Raw genomic sequence first — 16,054 nt, forward strand, 5'->3', positions numbered from 1 at the left:
GGAAGCTGCAGTATGGGAGAGAACATGCAGACTGGTGCACAGTGGTAGGGGCTGCCTCAGTGGAACTGTCTATTATTCAGGCCTGGTCCTCTGCTGCAAAAACTATGGTGTGGATCCCCAGGTTATCAAAGACTCCCCTGTAAGTAGGCATGACAAGGCTGGGGTACCAGGGGAGGGTAGAAGATCAAGGAGTGCTCAAGTCAGACCAGCCTCATCTGATGTGCAGGATCACCATGCAGGGATCAGGTCTGACTCTTACCCAAGGGCTAGGGTTTCTTATTCATGAAACTTGAACTTGAAGAGATCTCCACACTTTGCTACAGATTCTCCTGCACCCACCCCTCTGGACTCCACGTCAGTTGGCCCTGCTTCTTTGCTACTGTGTTCCTGTGGCTTCATCTCAGAGACATGCAAGTTAGCAATGGCTCAGTGTCTTTGCTCCTTTGTTGGTCCAAGGGAGGTAAGGAAACTTCCATTGCAGAGGCAGTGGTCGAGAGGCTTTCTGTTGCCCCAGGGGCTCTCTCCAAAGAGTTGCCAAGTTGCTACTAGCTAGATAGATTGGGCAGGTGTTGGCTAGAAACTCAGGCCTGGAAAATCTGCCTGATGAGGACATACAGGAGCAGGCAACCACATTACACTCTGATCATTTTTTCTGTAGGGCTGCTGTGGTATGCTAGGGCCCACTCCAGTCACTAGTCTCCTCAGATTTTATAGTACCTGGAGGTATCACCAGTGAAGGCTGAGAAACAGGAAAGATGGAAAACTGCCCTTTTATCTGGTAGCTCCATCCCAGGGAGATATGGACCTGTTTCTGGCAAAAAAGCACCTCTAAGAGGTGGCTGGAGACTGCCGTTGGGAGATCAGACCCTCAGTCAGAAGGAATGGTGTCAGGGACCTGCTTAAGGTAGTCTAGCTACATTTTTGTAAAGCTATTGTGCTGCGCTGGGGGTATACTTCAGCCCCTGGTTGCCTTGGACACTCCAAAGCTAGGAGTCTGGAATGGCTAAGTTGCCCAAACAGCAAAGATGTCAGCCTGCCCTGCCCCCTGGGGTCTCTTTACCAGGGATTCCTGGAAACTCTGTCAGCCGGTGAATACCAGAGGTGGTAGCTAAAAATCCCTGTTGGGAGGCTCCACCCAGTAATGAAGATGAAGATCAGAAACTCAATTAAAATAGCAGTCTGGCCCCATTTTTATATGGTTGTTGTGTTCTTCTGGTGTATCATTTTCACCCCAGTCAGCTTGGTCTCTTCCAAGCTTACAGACTGGAATTGATAAGTTCCTCAAACAGCAAAGATACCAGCCCATACCTCTTTCTGAGATCTCTGCCACAGGGAGTTTTCAAATCTCTGTAGACTCAAGAACACTGGTGGGAGTGATTGCAGTCCCCTGTTGGGAAGTCGCACCCAGTGAGGAGGAACAGAATCTGGTAGCTGCTTAAAAAAGCAGTCTGGCAATGTTTCTGTAGAGCAGATGTTCAGCAACTGGTGGATTCCTTCCACCACCAGTACATTTGGACTCTCCAAAGCTTGAAGGGCAGAACAGCTAAGTTACCCAAACAGCAAAAATGGCAACTCACTCTGCACACCATGCTTCAGTTGAAGGTGTTGTATATAAATTATGTGTAAACAAAGTGTACAAAAAAAATTTGAACCATGTTTTGTTATTTTATCTTTAGTTCTGTGTCAAACAAAATACAGAAACATGAATCTCTCATGGCTATGTTTCTGGTAACTCTTCTAAAATAAATTACATAAGACAAGTGATGAGTCCATACAAGAACATTGATATTAGCTCAATGTTCGCACTTATAAACATAAAAGGGACATTAAACACACTTGTGTAAACAGGTCATTTATCTTAATTTATCTTCTTGCCATGTACATGCTCAGACTGCTAATCTAATGATAATATATTTACTTTGAAGTGTAAAAGTTACATTTGAACTTTGTGATTGATTTATCCGTGGATATAACCATAAGAAATGACAGAAAGAAACAGCAAATGGGAAAAAGCATTGCATTGCACCAGGACGTGTATGAAATGGACTTCAGTTTTTTTGCTGATACAGCTGACCTGTTACATTAGCTCTGGGAGTTGTGGAAAGGTACTGGTGTGGCCCACAGATTTCAGTCATTGGATGAATATAAAGACAATAGTGGATGAGCTTGTCCAGAGGGGTCATGAGGTGACTGTATTGGCATCTTCAGCTTCCTTTTTTTTTTTTTTTTTTTTTTTTTTTTAAATCCCAACAGCCTGTCTACTCTTAAACTTGAAGTTTATCCTGCATCTTTAACTAAAACTGAGTTTGAGAATATCATCATGGTCAGACCTTCCATAAGACACATTTTGGTCATATTTTTCGCAGGTACAGGAAATCATGTGAACTATTAATGACAATTAGAAGGTTCTGTAAGGATGGAATTTCAAATAAGAAACTTATGGAGAAACTACAAGAGTCAAAATTTGATGCTGTTCTTGCAGACACTATTGTTCGCTGTGTGGAGCTGCTGGCTGAGGTATTTAACATACTCTTCATGTTACAGTCTCCCCTTCTCTGCTGGCTACACATTTGAAAAGCATAAGGGAAGATTTCTATTTCTACCTTCCTAGATACCTGTTGTTATGTCAGAATTAAGTGACCAAATGACTTTCATGGAGAGGGTAAAAAAATATGATCTATGTGGTTTATTTTCAATTTTGGTTCCAAATATTTAATATGAAGAAGTGGAATCAGTTTTCCAGTGAAGTTCTAGGTAAGTAATTTTTTCAGTTGGTAACGTGGAGATGTAACTTTCCTGTGCCTTTGAAGCTGAGTTTATATAAAGCAATAAAGTCAGAGTACTTGGTTTTTTAAATTTGTTTTTGTTTTGTTTGTTTGTTTTTGGTGGAGTCTTTCTCTGTCTTCCAGGCTGGAGTGCAATGCTGCAATCTCAGCTCATTGCTGGAGTTACAGGCATGTGTTAGCACGATTGGCTAATTTTTTGCATTTTTAGTAGATATGGGGTTTCACCATGTTGGCCAGACTGATCTCAAACTCCTGACCTCACATGATATGCCTGCCTCGGCCTCCCAAAGTGCTGGGATTACAGGCATGAGTCACCACACCCAGCTGGTAGTGGAGTTTTTTTGTAAGTGAATTTATGAAATGAAAACACAAGATGATCTATCAATTGCACAAATATTATAGAAAAGCTTAAATTATAAGGTCAGTTAAAACCCTGTGGCCATTGCTAATTCAGAACACTCTAGGAAGTCATAAACCTGTAAATTAGTGCACCTAATATTTCTTTAAACAATCACACATCTGTCTTACTATTAATTTTTTTTTCATTTTAAAAAAAGTCAGGCCCGTCCACAAACATCTTACTGAATGCATACATGTAGATTGAATAGTTGCACAATTTTCTACAACAACTGTCTAGGCAACATTGCAGAAATTGTTTTTCCTTGTATACCTCAGTTTCCTTATTCTGAAATTAAAATATGTCCCCATGTCACCAGAAGGTTTCCTTCACAGTTGAGAGAAATAGTGCCTCTATCTCAAATGCAAAAACAAATAAGGGTAAATTGTAGTTTCTAATGTCTCTACATTCCTTCACTAAAAGATTGGAAATTATTTATTTTAAGACCAATCATCTTGTTGAAGTCTGAACATTGTTATATCTATATAACTTAAAAAAAAAACAAAAAAACAAAACAAACAAACAAACAAAAAACTATGTCTGTGTATTACAAAATATGAGCCAAATTAAGTTTGGTACAAATCTCTATTTGAATAATTTCTCAAAATTTTCTATTTGTAATTTGCAAATATATTTACTTAAAAGCCAATATGATTAATACCTTAGCATGAATAAAAAGCAGTAGTGGGTACAAAGATTTCAGTCACACTCTCAAAATAGCCCACAGTTCTCTTGAATAACCAAAGATAAAAGGATTAGCTTAATGAACTGTGGAAACTAGACTATTTCTTAGAAAATTGTTTTTATGGGTATATCAGCATTAGTTGATCATGGAGCTCGAAGAGTTGTTTAAATGTTTATACTCTACTATTGAAGCTTTAAAGGGTAAAGAAATGGATGTTTACTTCTCTATAGATTATTTTAATAATGGTTTATGATTGTATTCTGATGTGACCTTAGCACAATGATGTAGTTTGCTCTCAAAATTCTCTTATCACTTTGCTTTTCTTATAAACACACATGGGCAAAATATATAATATATAAATATTAAATTATGCTTATATTTGAATATATGTTTACATATTTCAAAGTACAGACACTTTGCCTACATTTCTGCCTACATTATTCTAATCCCTTTCAGAAAATTACCTAATGTAAATATCTTGTGTCATCCATCTTTTCTTTCCTTTTTCTTCTCAGGAAGACCCACTACCTTATCTGAGACAATGGGAAAAGCTGACATATGGCTTACTCAAAACTCCTGGGATTTTCAATTTCCTCATCCACTCTTACCAAATGTTGATTTTGTTGGAGGACTGCACTGCAAACTTGGCAAATCCTTACCTACGGTAAAGACAATTTTGTTGGTTTTGTATTGTTGGCTTTGAAATTTTAGTAGGAATAATTCTACACTCTTCATGCAGAGTGTTTGACTTATACAGAAAGAAAGATGGGCAGTGGGCAGGGTAAAGCAGATACCAATTAGGAACTCATGTGCATGTTGATTTGTTGATACCATCACAAGTACGTGAGTTTCATCATTATTATAGATAGAGAGGGATACTAAGAAGATTTTGAAAATGGGGTTGGTTAAACTTAAGCCTTGATTATGCAACACATAAGAAGGTATTGGTCATTCATTAAAAGAATTTTTATAAAAAATTTAAGACAAACCACAGGCAAGAGGAAAACAAAAAAGACACAATTTCTGTCCCTACACACATTACATTCTATTTCAAAAGATAGAATATGTGCAAGTAATAAAAATTGTGCAAAAGCTATTATCTCAAGGAAAAACCCAATGCCAAGATAGCATCAGCGGAGAGAATAGAAAGTAACCTGGACTCACTGATAATGAAGCTGAGAGCTGAACAATGTGCAGAAATTGGTGAAATAATGAGGGGGCAGGAAAACACAAAAAAAAGAAACCAAGGTAAAGTATTCAGGAAAGTTCTCAAGACCCCAAGTTTAGTTTACAGGGAAAGGCTGAGTGAGAATCAGATGATGCTGCGAGGCAAGTTAGAGCCGGATATTTATTAGGAGTTAACATATTTATTAAGCACCTTTGAGAACTACTAAAAAGAGTTAGGAAATGAAGATATATGATAAAGTTATTAAAAAAAAGAAACAAAGAAAGGAAGAGCAGATTTTTTGGGAAATTTTGCATGGAATCTGGTAACAGATGATGGAAAGGTGAACTAGAATGTTGATTGAAATAGTTATGTCTACATTTACAGTAATAGTACCCACTTCACACCGTGTTTTGTGGAAAAAATGTTAATACAGACAAAACACTTAAAATGTCTCTGTTATATAGTTAGTGATTCAGAAATATTAATTTTGCAATTATGATTATTTTGTCAGGATTACTAACACTACTAGTTACTTAACATGTGCAAGTCACTTGAGATATCATTCTTCATTTAATAGAACCAGATTGTTCAGCACATCAAGATTACATTCTCTTGAAAAGTCTTGGATGACAGATATATTGTGGACTTGAATAAAAGTAAGAATACTAGTTTTGCCAGTAAGATGGGCAAGTTGCACATGTGCCCTAGAATTTAAAGTATAATAATAATAATAATAATAATAATAATAATAATAAAGAAAGCTATTCTAAAATTCTACTGTAAGTGATGCAGCTCTTAAGTATTCTAACTTAAAAGAATAACTCAATGATACAAATGTGTACCCCAATAATCTTTGCAGCCAAACCCAGTGTTCCCTTGATTTTACTCAAGAATGTAACTCATTCTATGCTGAGATACCAGATGTTTACATCTTAGAACAGAAACATGCCCTACTAGAGAAGATGTTTTCAGCGTTATGACATGCAACTTAGTAAAGCTTCCTGATGGAACTTGTGTCTAGACACCAAAGCTCCCTACAGAAAAGCATGGAGAAAATGAACGATGCACGTATTACAAGTACCAAATAATTTCTATCACTTGTATCTGTATGGTAGTAAACTTAGTTTGCAATAACGAAAGAATTCTGTCTACTTAGAAGATGACATTCTTTACAAAGGAACACAACACCCTCATACATTTTAAATTAAAATCATACTTTTAAGACATATGTAGAAAGTAAGCATTCTTTAATACATTATTAAGTAATCTCTTAAGATTTTTGTCTACATAAAACTGAGAACGTATTCCATGGTTAAAATACAATATCTATATCGAATGTAAATTTTATGTGCTTTATAACTTTTGAAAGAGACAAAAGCTGAGGTAAGACTAATGAAAATTCTATGCCACCCTACTCTATTATTGAAAGATTTCCCTGTTCACATTAAGGGAAAGTAATAGTCCCAATAGGAGGGGGAAGAGAGTAGGAGGTGTGGAAGGGCAAGGAAAAGGATGACTAATAGTACAATAGTGATAATTACTAATAGTAGCTGTTGTTATTAATTTGCAGAAAAATTTGAATGAAAATCAATGGTTGTAAAATTGTTTCTCTAACTGTTTATTATGTAGAATAATTGTTAACCCAAGTTGTTTCCTTTTCAATTAAATATTAGATTCTCAGAATATATGTGTATATTTTAAGAGAAAAAGACACGGCAAAATGATTCTAGTGATGTAAAAATGCACATAACCATTTGTTTCATAATATAGTCTCATGTAATCATACTGAGAAAAAAATAAGTCAAGATGTGCATATTTAATATTTATGGAAATATTCATAAATTAACATTGGAAGTAATCTAACATCTTAAATGAAGGAATGCTTAAAAACTTATACTATATGCATACTATGGCATTACAATAATTTTATCAATCAAATATTCAATTACACTGTGAGCCAAAATGCAAGTAAAGTGAGGTAGAAAATGGTAAATATAACAAGATGACAAGTTTTTTGTAGGAGAAAAATGTATGTACAATAAGGCTAAAACTTTCTAAATAAATGGCATGTGTGTACATGTATAAATAGAATAAAAGCCATGATGAGAACATACATATTTTACATTGGTAATATCTCTAGAGAGAAATTTTAGAAATATTTCCTTTTCTTTTTGAAACTTTTCATACTTTTATTAAATTACTTACATAGGTTTTGTATTATTTTCATGAAGTTGTCACAGAGTGGGAAACAACTAGTCCACATCAGTGATGAATCAGTAAACAGAGTTTAGATTACTTCCACACTGGTGGATGAAGAAGGCTCCGGGCATCAAGACACTGAGAGTAAACACTGAACACGCATGACATTAAATGTGGCAACAGGTAACTGCAATCACACAAAATGCCTAGATGCCCCATGTGTCATCTGGAACAGTAGTACAATGACTCTCACATTAACACTGACATAGTAGAACGTAGTAGGAAACATATTTTCTTCTGTATAGAATAAAATGGTGACATTTGTGTATTTGTCAATTACTTTTTTAGTTCCCTATTTGGTATAGTCTTCTTGTAATGACCTATACTAATGCTTTTTGCTGAAAACTCAGTTATTTTAATACTGATATAACAAGTAAAAGTTAAACACAGTAAATTATTGTTCAGTTTATGAGGATTGCTTGGGAGTTCCCAAATTAGTAACTTAAACATAAAAATGTCTTGGCTATAGTAGAACATATTAATCATGGTTGTCAAAGCTTTGTAGCACTTTGTCTAAGTGTTAACAATCAGTTGGCCAAATTCAGAAAAACACAATTTTGAATTTATTCAACAGCTCTATCTTTATTTATGATACCAAAATGTTCCTCATTTCAGTGCTGAACAAACAACCAAAATTAGCAATACTAATAATGCTCTGAATTTGTCTCAGTGCGGCACTATTCACAATAGCAAAGACTTGGAATCAACCCAAATGTCCATCTGTGACAGACTGGATTAAGAAAATGTGGCACATATACACCATGGAATACTATGCAGCCATAAAAAAGGATGAGTTTGCGTCCTTTGTAGGGACATGGATGCAGCTGGAAACCATCATTCTTAGCAAACTATCACAAGAACAGAAAACCAAACACCGCATGTTCTCACTCATAGGTGGGAACTGAACAATGAGATCACTTGGACTCAGGAAGGGGAACATCATGCACTGGGGCCTATTATGGGGAGGGGGGAGGGGGGAGGAGGGAGAGATTGCATTGGGGAGTTATACATGATATAAATGATGAATTGATGGGTGCTGACGAGTTGATGGGTGCAGCACACCAACATGGCATAAGTATACATATGTAACAAACCTGCACGTTATGCACATGTACCCTAGAACTTAAAGTATAATAATAAAAAAAAAAAAAAGAAATTTCTCCTTGAAGTAGTGCTTGATAATTTGTAATTTGAAAGAAGTTATACATGCTACCTTTGTAGCATTGATGTATTTCTTAGAAGTAGCTTATTTTATCAACTTGTTTTTTTGTCCATCAAAGAACACAAAACTCTAGTATAATAACTTATAGACAAGCAGAATTACATGAACTACTTCCTATGTTACTAAAAAATGAATAAATTAATATTTAATGTGGAAGATGAAAACTAGTATAAAACACATAAAAAAACATATAGGTCATTACTAAATTGTTACTACTTAATTTCACAAGAATTATAATGACTATTTAAATATTTTTCATGCATATAATTTTTTAGAATTTTTATGTGTTTAAAATTAAATTTGTTTTATTTTTTAACTTTAATTTTAAGTTCAGGCATACAGGTGCAGGTTCCTTACATAGATAAATTTGTGTCATGCGGGTTTGTTTTACAGATTGTTTAATCATCCAGGCATTAAGACCAGTACCCATTAGTTATTTTACCTGATCTTCTCTCTCCTCCTGCCCTCCACCCTCCAATACACCCCAGTGTATGTTGTTCCCCACTATGTTTCCATGTGTTCTCATCTTTTAGCTTCCACTTCATAGTGAGAACATGTAATATTTGGATTTCTGTTTCTATGCTAGTTTGCTAAAGATAACAGCCTCCAGCTCCATATATGTCCCTGTAAAATACAAAGTCTTGTTTTTTTATGGCTGCATAATATTTTATATTATGTACAATGATGTATATGTACTCCATTCCATTTTCTTTATTCAGTCAATCATTGATGGACATTAAGGTTAGTTCCATATCTTTACTATTGTGAATACTACTGCTATTAATAAACATGTGTATGTGCCTTTATAAGGGAATCATTCTTCATCCTTTGCTTATATGCCCACTAATGAGATTGGTGAGTTGAATTGTATTTTAGCCTCTAGGTTTTTGAGGAAGTGCCACACTGTCTTCCACAGTGGTTGAACCAACTTACATTCCCACTAGCAGAGTATAAGCATTCTTTTTTCTACACAATCTCACTAGCATGTACTACCTTTTGAGTTTATAATAGCCGTTATGACTGGTGCAAAATAGTATCTATTGTGATTTTGATTTGCATTTCTCCAATGAGCAGTGATGTTAAGTTTTTTTAATATGATGGTTGGCCACACATAGGTCTTCTTTTGAAAAGTGTATCAATTTTTTGAATACTTGAACTTTTCATTTCTAATCTCATTTTTCTAAACTATTATTTGGAAAATCCTGATTTCCTTACGTATTTAACTAATTATAGAAGTTAAGAAAATGAAACGTTGGCCTCCTGTTTACATCAGTCTTTGAGTAGTTTTATTACCCAGCATCCCCTGATCTCATTCTTAATCTCTTTAGTGTTCTAACATTTTATAATTTTGGAATTCTACTCATGGAATAAGATATTTTCTTTACTGTAGCAGGTTCTGTGGAGATTTGATGGGAATAGACCACATGCCTTAGGACTCAGTACTCGGGTATACAAGTGGATACCCTAGAATGACCTTCTTGGCATGACTCTGGAGTACAAATACTGAATATATTAGTAACAATACATTGGAGCATTAATATCTAATCATAAAATAAGCTTATTGAAAATGTATTATGGAAAAACTTAAAAATAAAATGAAACTTCTTTGTATTTATTTTCCTGTCCTATGGGGAAAATAATAAGCTATAATTTTTGTCATTTTATGATGATATACATTCACATTCTTTGTGGTCAGCATCAGAGTATTTTTATTTCAGGTGTTATTATGTCTCACCGAATTTTTTACAACTTCATAGATTGTCTCTTTGTCTCCTATTTCTATAACTTTACACCTGTTCTTTCTTTTTATGCAGGGTTATTTCAAATGTCACTAAAAATAACAGCACTTCTGCTATCACCAGGGACTCTGCATTTTCTGTAGGATGATATTCCTAATCTTAATCATAATGTGATGACATATTTCATGATGAAGTGTGACCTGTCCTTCCTCAATCCTAGCACCACCACCACCCAATTGCCTGCTGCCTCGCACATCTCACATATCACACTCTGTGACTGCACTTAGAAGAACACATTCTTACATGTTCATCTCTTTTCTTTGCTTCTTTTTTTTTTTTTTGCACATTTTATTTAGATTGCACTTTTTCTTCAGTCCAACTGGTAATCTTGTTTAATTTTTTTTCAGTCTGAAGTCACATACACCATATAGCTTTCACTTACATCTCCGGCAGAAGTAGGCGCTGCTTCCTCTGAAGTCTGAAACACAATATTAATTTAGTTCCACGTTTTAGCTAGAAAACACTGTCACTTGAGCGTTTAGTTGTTCATTCCTCATTTTATTCCTATGAATAATATTGCTAAAATTTATCCAATCCTAGGTCATCCAAAAGCCAGGACTTTTATAACTCATGGTGGATCCAATGGCATCACGAGGTGATCTACCATGGGATCCCTATGGTGGGCATTGCATTGTATGAGGATTAACCTGATAACATTACATAAATGAAGGCCAGGGAAGCAGCTATTAGATTGGACTTCAACACAGTGTCAAGTACAGATTCGCTCAATGCACTGAATACAGTAACTAATGACCCTTTGTGAGTGTAACAATATTTTTGTACTAGGTGGTATTTTTAGATAGCTTATCTATTCAATAGTAAGTATGAGTTTCATCCTTTTTTAAAGAGTCTAATTGTGAAAGAATTTACATGATGTAACCAACCTGAAATCATCTTTTATTTTTGAGTGGTTATTTAAAAATTGTGTTTTGAACTCCATACATGTAATGGGTATCCAATAGTGAAACAATTTTCTACAGAAAAATAATTTTAAAGTAATATAGCTAATATAAAAAGGCAGTTTTTAAAAAAATTATATGATCAATCCGCAGTAGAAAGGAAGGACAAACTTAAAGAAATATGGTAAAATATTTTGATTAAATATCTAAAATGTCTAAAAGTATAACTATTTTCTTGATGAAAAATTCATTTTTATTGTTTTCATTATTGTAACAGGCTTGATAATTACATGTAATTTTCATGACTTAAAACCCACGTATTTAAGGTGAAAAATCCCAATATATTTAGAATGCTTATGAATCATGAAGCCATCTGGAACGATACAATTTAAGGTGTTGTGAAAGTGACTTCTTTCACTGAGTATAATTTTTTTTTTAAAATAGCTTTTAGATTCATTCATGTTATAGTGTGTATTAATACTTCATTTCTTTTTGTAGAAGTATAATATTTTATGGTATGGATATGCCATATTTTCTTTGTTCACTTAGTTCATTGGCTTTTTGATTGTGTCCAATTGTGGCTACTAGGAACATTGCTACACATGTTTTTGCATAAATATGTTTTTCTTTGGGATTGATATTATAAGTGGAATTCCTGGTTCATGTGGGAACTATATGTTTATGAAGAGCTGCTAAACTGTTTTCCAAAGTACTTGTTCCACTTGCCATTACTACCAACAATGCAAGAGGGTTCAAATTCCTCCACACTGTTGCCAACATCTGTTATTATCTTTTTGCTGTAGCCTTCTTAGTGGGAGTGAAATGATCTCTCATTGTCGTTTTCTATTGGATTTTCATTACAGCTAAAAATGTGGAGCATTGTTATATGTGCTTACTGACCACATATCTTCTTTGGAAAAATGTCTATTCCAATCCTTGAAACATTTTTAAACTTTGCAACTTGTCTTATTATTGAGTTTTAAGAACTAATTATATATCATGAATATTATGTTGGATATATAATTTTCAAATATTTTGTTTCATTCTTGGTGTGCTAACATTTTACTTTTTTGATAATGTTTTTGAAGCACAAAAATTTTAATTTTAGTAAATTAAATTTTTAACAATTGATTTATTTATACTCCGAAGATACAATGTGCAAAATATCTACCCAGTCCAGCTACCATAAATTCAGCATTTATAACTACTATCAATAATGTTTTTATGTAAGAAAGGTATCACCTAAAGGAATGCTTTTATAACAGATTGTACCATAAAACAGGTTGGACCAATATAAAAGAAATATAAAATAAGGTGGTTTATTTAAATGTAAATATACAGATACTTCCATTAAATCTAAACAGACTTTAAAAAGAGGAGCAAATAATGAGAAATGACATAGAACATTAGAAGAACACAATTAACAAATGGAACCTTATAATGTACCATGATACACATACACACATGCATGCATACATATATATATGCACATATATGTATTTTATATATATCAACTGGAAGACACATTTTCGTAGAGCATATTGAATTTTTAATACTTATTTGAAGTGATATATGGTGGGGCATAAATCAAGTTTTTTCCTAAAATTTATGGCAAAATGTTTATTATTTTAGAGCTTTATTCATTTCCCCAGTGGAATGTATGTGAAATTACAAATATAGCAACTGCTATCTGCTTCCTACATTAATACTGAACTATTTTACAATATCAACAAAATCAAGACATCTTTGCCCCCAAAAAAATTAGAAATGGAGAAATGAGTGAGTGAGTGGTGGAGAGAACACTGGACTAAAAGTCAGGAGAGCTGGGGTCCAGTCCCACACTTCTGGTGAGCCAATCTTTCACACTGAGCCTCAGTGTACCCAATTTTTCTGGTCATTTAAAAATATTCATCTGGTTGATTTTATTCTCATGTTTTAAATTATTTCAATAGATTTTAGGGAACAGGTGGTGTTTGATTAGATGGATAATATATTTAGTTGTGATCTCTGAAATTTTGGCACACCCATCACCCAAGCAGTGTACACAGCACCCAAAGTGTAGTCTTTTATCCCTCTTCCCATTCCGACCTTTCCCGGAGTGCTGACAGTCCATTATATTACTCTTATGCCTTGGCATTTTCATAGCTTAGCTGCCACTTACAAGTGAGAACATCCAAGGTTTGGCTACCTAATCCTGAATTAGTTCCCTTAGAATAACGGTCTCCAACTCCATCCAGGTTGCTGTTAATGGCATTATTTTGTTCCTTTTTATGGCTGAGTAGTATTCCAAAGTGTGTGCCTGTGTGTGTGTGTGTATGTGTGTATGTGTGTATCACATTTTCTTTATCCACCCATTGGGTGATGGACATTTAGGTTTGTTTCATATTTTTACAGTTGGGAATTGTACTGCTGTGAAGATGTGTGTGCATGAGTGTTTGCATATAATGACTTCTTTTTTTCTGAGTAGATACCCAGTAGTAGGATAGTTGGGTAAAAATGTAGATCTACTTTTAGTTCTTTAAGGAATCTCCATACTGTTTTCTATAGTGGTTGTACTAGTTTACTTTCCCACCAGCAGTGTAAAAGTGTTCCCTTTTACCACATCCATGCCAGCATTGTATTATTTGGGAGCTTTTTAATGATGTCCAGTCTTACAGGAGGACAGTACTATTTCATTGTGGTTTTGATTTGCATTTCCATGATAATTAGTGATGTTTGAGCATTTTTTTATGTTTGTTGGACATTTGTATATTTTCTTTTGAGAACTGTCAATACATGATCAGCCTATTTTTTGATGATATTATTTGTTTTTCTCTTGTTAATTTGTTTGAACTCTTCATCGATTCTGAATATTAGTCCTTTGTCAGGTGCATAGTTTGTGAATATTTTCTTCCACTCTGTGAGTTGTCTGTTTACTCAGCTGATTATTTCTTTTGCTGTGCAGAAGCTTTTTAGTTTAATTAAGGCACATCTGTTTATCTTTGTTTTTGTTGTATTTGCTTTTGGGTTCTTGGTCATGAAGTCCTTGTTAAGCCAAGGTCTAGAAGAGACTTTCTAATGTTATCTCCTAGAGTTTTATTGTTTCAGGTCTTAGGTGTGATTTTTTCATCCATCTTAAGTAGATTTTTTTAAATAAGTTGAGAGATGTGGATTCAGTACCATTCTACTACATGTGGCTTGTCAATTATCCCAGCACCATTGGTTGAATAGGGTGTCCTTTTTCCACTTTGTGTTTTTGTTTGCTTTGTCAAAGATCAGTTAGCTATAAGTATTTGGCTTTATTTCTGGATTCTGGATTCTGTTCCGTTGGTCTACATGCCTGTTTTTATACCAGCACCACCCTGCTTCAGTAGCTACAGCCTTGTAGTAGTTTGAAGTTGGGTAGTGGGACACCTCCAGATTTGTTCTTTTTGCTTAGTCTTGCTTTGGCTATGGAGACTTCAAACTGAGAATCAAATTAAGAATTCAACCCTTTTCACAACAGCTGATTCAAAACGAAAAAAGAAAAAAAAAAAAAAAAAAACTTAGAAATATACTCAACCAAGAAGGTGAAAGACCTCCACTAAGAAAACTACAAAATACTGTCAAAAAAATCGTAGACGACACAAACGGAAACATCTCACATGCTTATGGATGGGTAGAATCAATGTTATGAAAATGAGCATACAGTCAAAAGCAGTCTATGAATTCAGTGCAATTCTCATCAACATACCATCATCATTCTTAATAGAGCCGGGAAAAACAGTCCTAAATTTCATATTGGTTTTATTCTCATTTATGACCTTTAGTAGCAAATTAAGTTCTTAATTTTAGTTTGTGATAATATAGGAAATGCATTCTAAAGGGACTTAGTGAATTTTCAATCTTGCTAAACATACATGCACATATACATGTCCATTTCTTTTGAAACAAGACACAGCATCACTTTACTATCTAATAGGTATGTTGGGAAATTCAATGTGTTTATTGCACACAGTTTGAAATAATAATTATTATTCTATAAAACTATACTTTAAATGATCATGTCTATTTTTTTCTCTTTTCCACAGTTTTTTTGATCCTTCCCTCCTATAAATATAATATGGCAACACTAAATTTTTAGCATAACAAAAAGATATATACAAACAATACAAAAAGTTTATACATTTTGTGGAAAATAGCTAAATCAAGCCATACACCTCTAATCTGCACATCAGTGAAGCACTTTATGATCAATCACAGTAGTCCAGATTGACAGAAACCTATTTGTCTTTGTTAACCAGAAGTCTCATCATTAAACAAGTTTCCCAAGAAATATTCTTGAGCCTAAGGCATGATTTAAATATATATCACTATATATATATATATATATATATATATATATATGTATATATGTGTGTATATATACACATATACATATCACTATATATAGATCACTAAATATATAGATTTGTATTTGTATATGTATATATAAATCATGTCATACACAGACATACATACACTAAAACACTGATGTTAAAAAAAATTATAGGAAGTGTTTACAATGGAATATTTTATACAAATCATCCAGGTATTGATACAGCAAAGCAGGAATAATAAGGTGGCAAAGGTTAATAATGTTGTTTTATCATTCTTATAAGCCTGAATTAATTCACATTAAACCTATTCTACAACACACTTAAAAGATGGGTGTCTATTGTTTGGAAAGTACTACAATCACCAACCAAAAAAGAGAAATATTCCAATATAAAACTTAATGTAACTATAAATGTGCACTTCAAAGTAAAAATTGCCAAAAACATATAAAAGATTATAAAGTAACTGGTGCTCAGGAAAAGAGAAACAATTGCAATACATTAA

The 16,054-nt window shown here is 34.0% G+C and overlaps 1 pseudogene; it reads left to right on the forward strand.

Annotated features, from left to right (window-relative positions):
• Positions 1-2,036: 2,036 nt before the first annotated feature.
• LOC104667782 overlaps positions 2,037-16,054 on the forward strand; it is a 63,857-nt pseudogene continuing 49,839 nt past the window's right edge.

The sequence above is a fragment of the Rhinopithecus roxellana genome, chromosome 2 (genome assembly GCF_007565055.1).
Source record: "Rhinopithecus roxellana isolate Shanxi Qingling chromosome 2, ASM756505v1, whole genome shotgun sequence".
NCBI lineage: Eukaryota > Metazoa > Chordata > Mammalia > Primates > Cercopithecidae > Rhinopithecus > Rhinopithecus roxellana.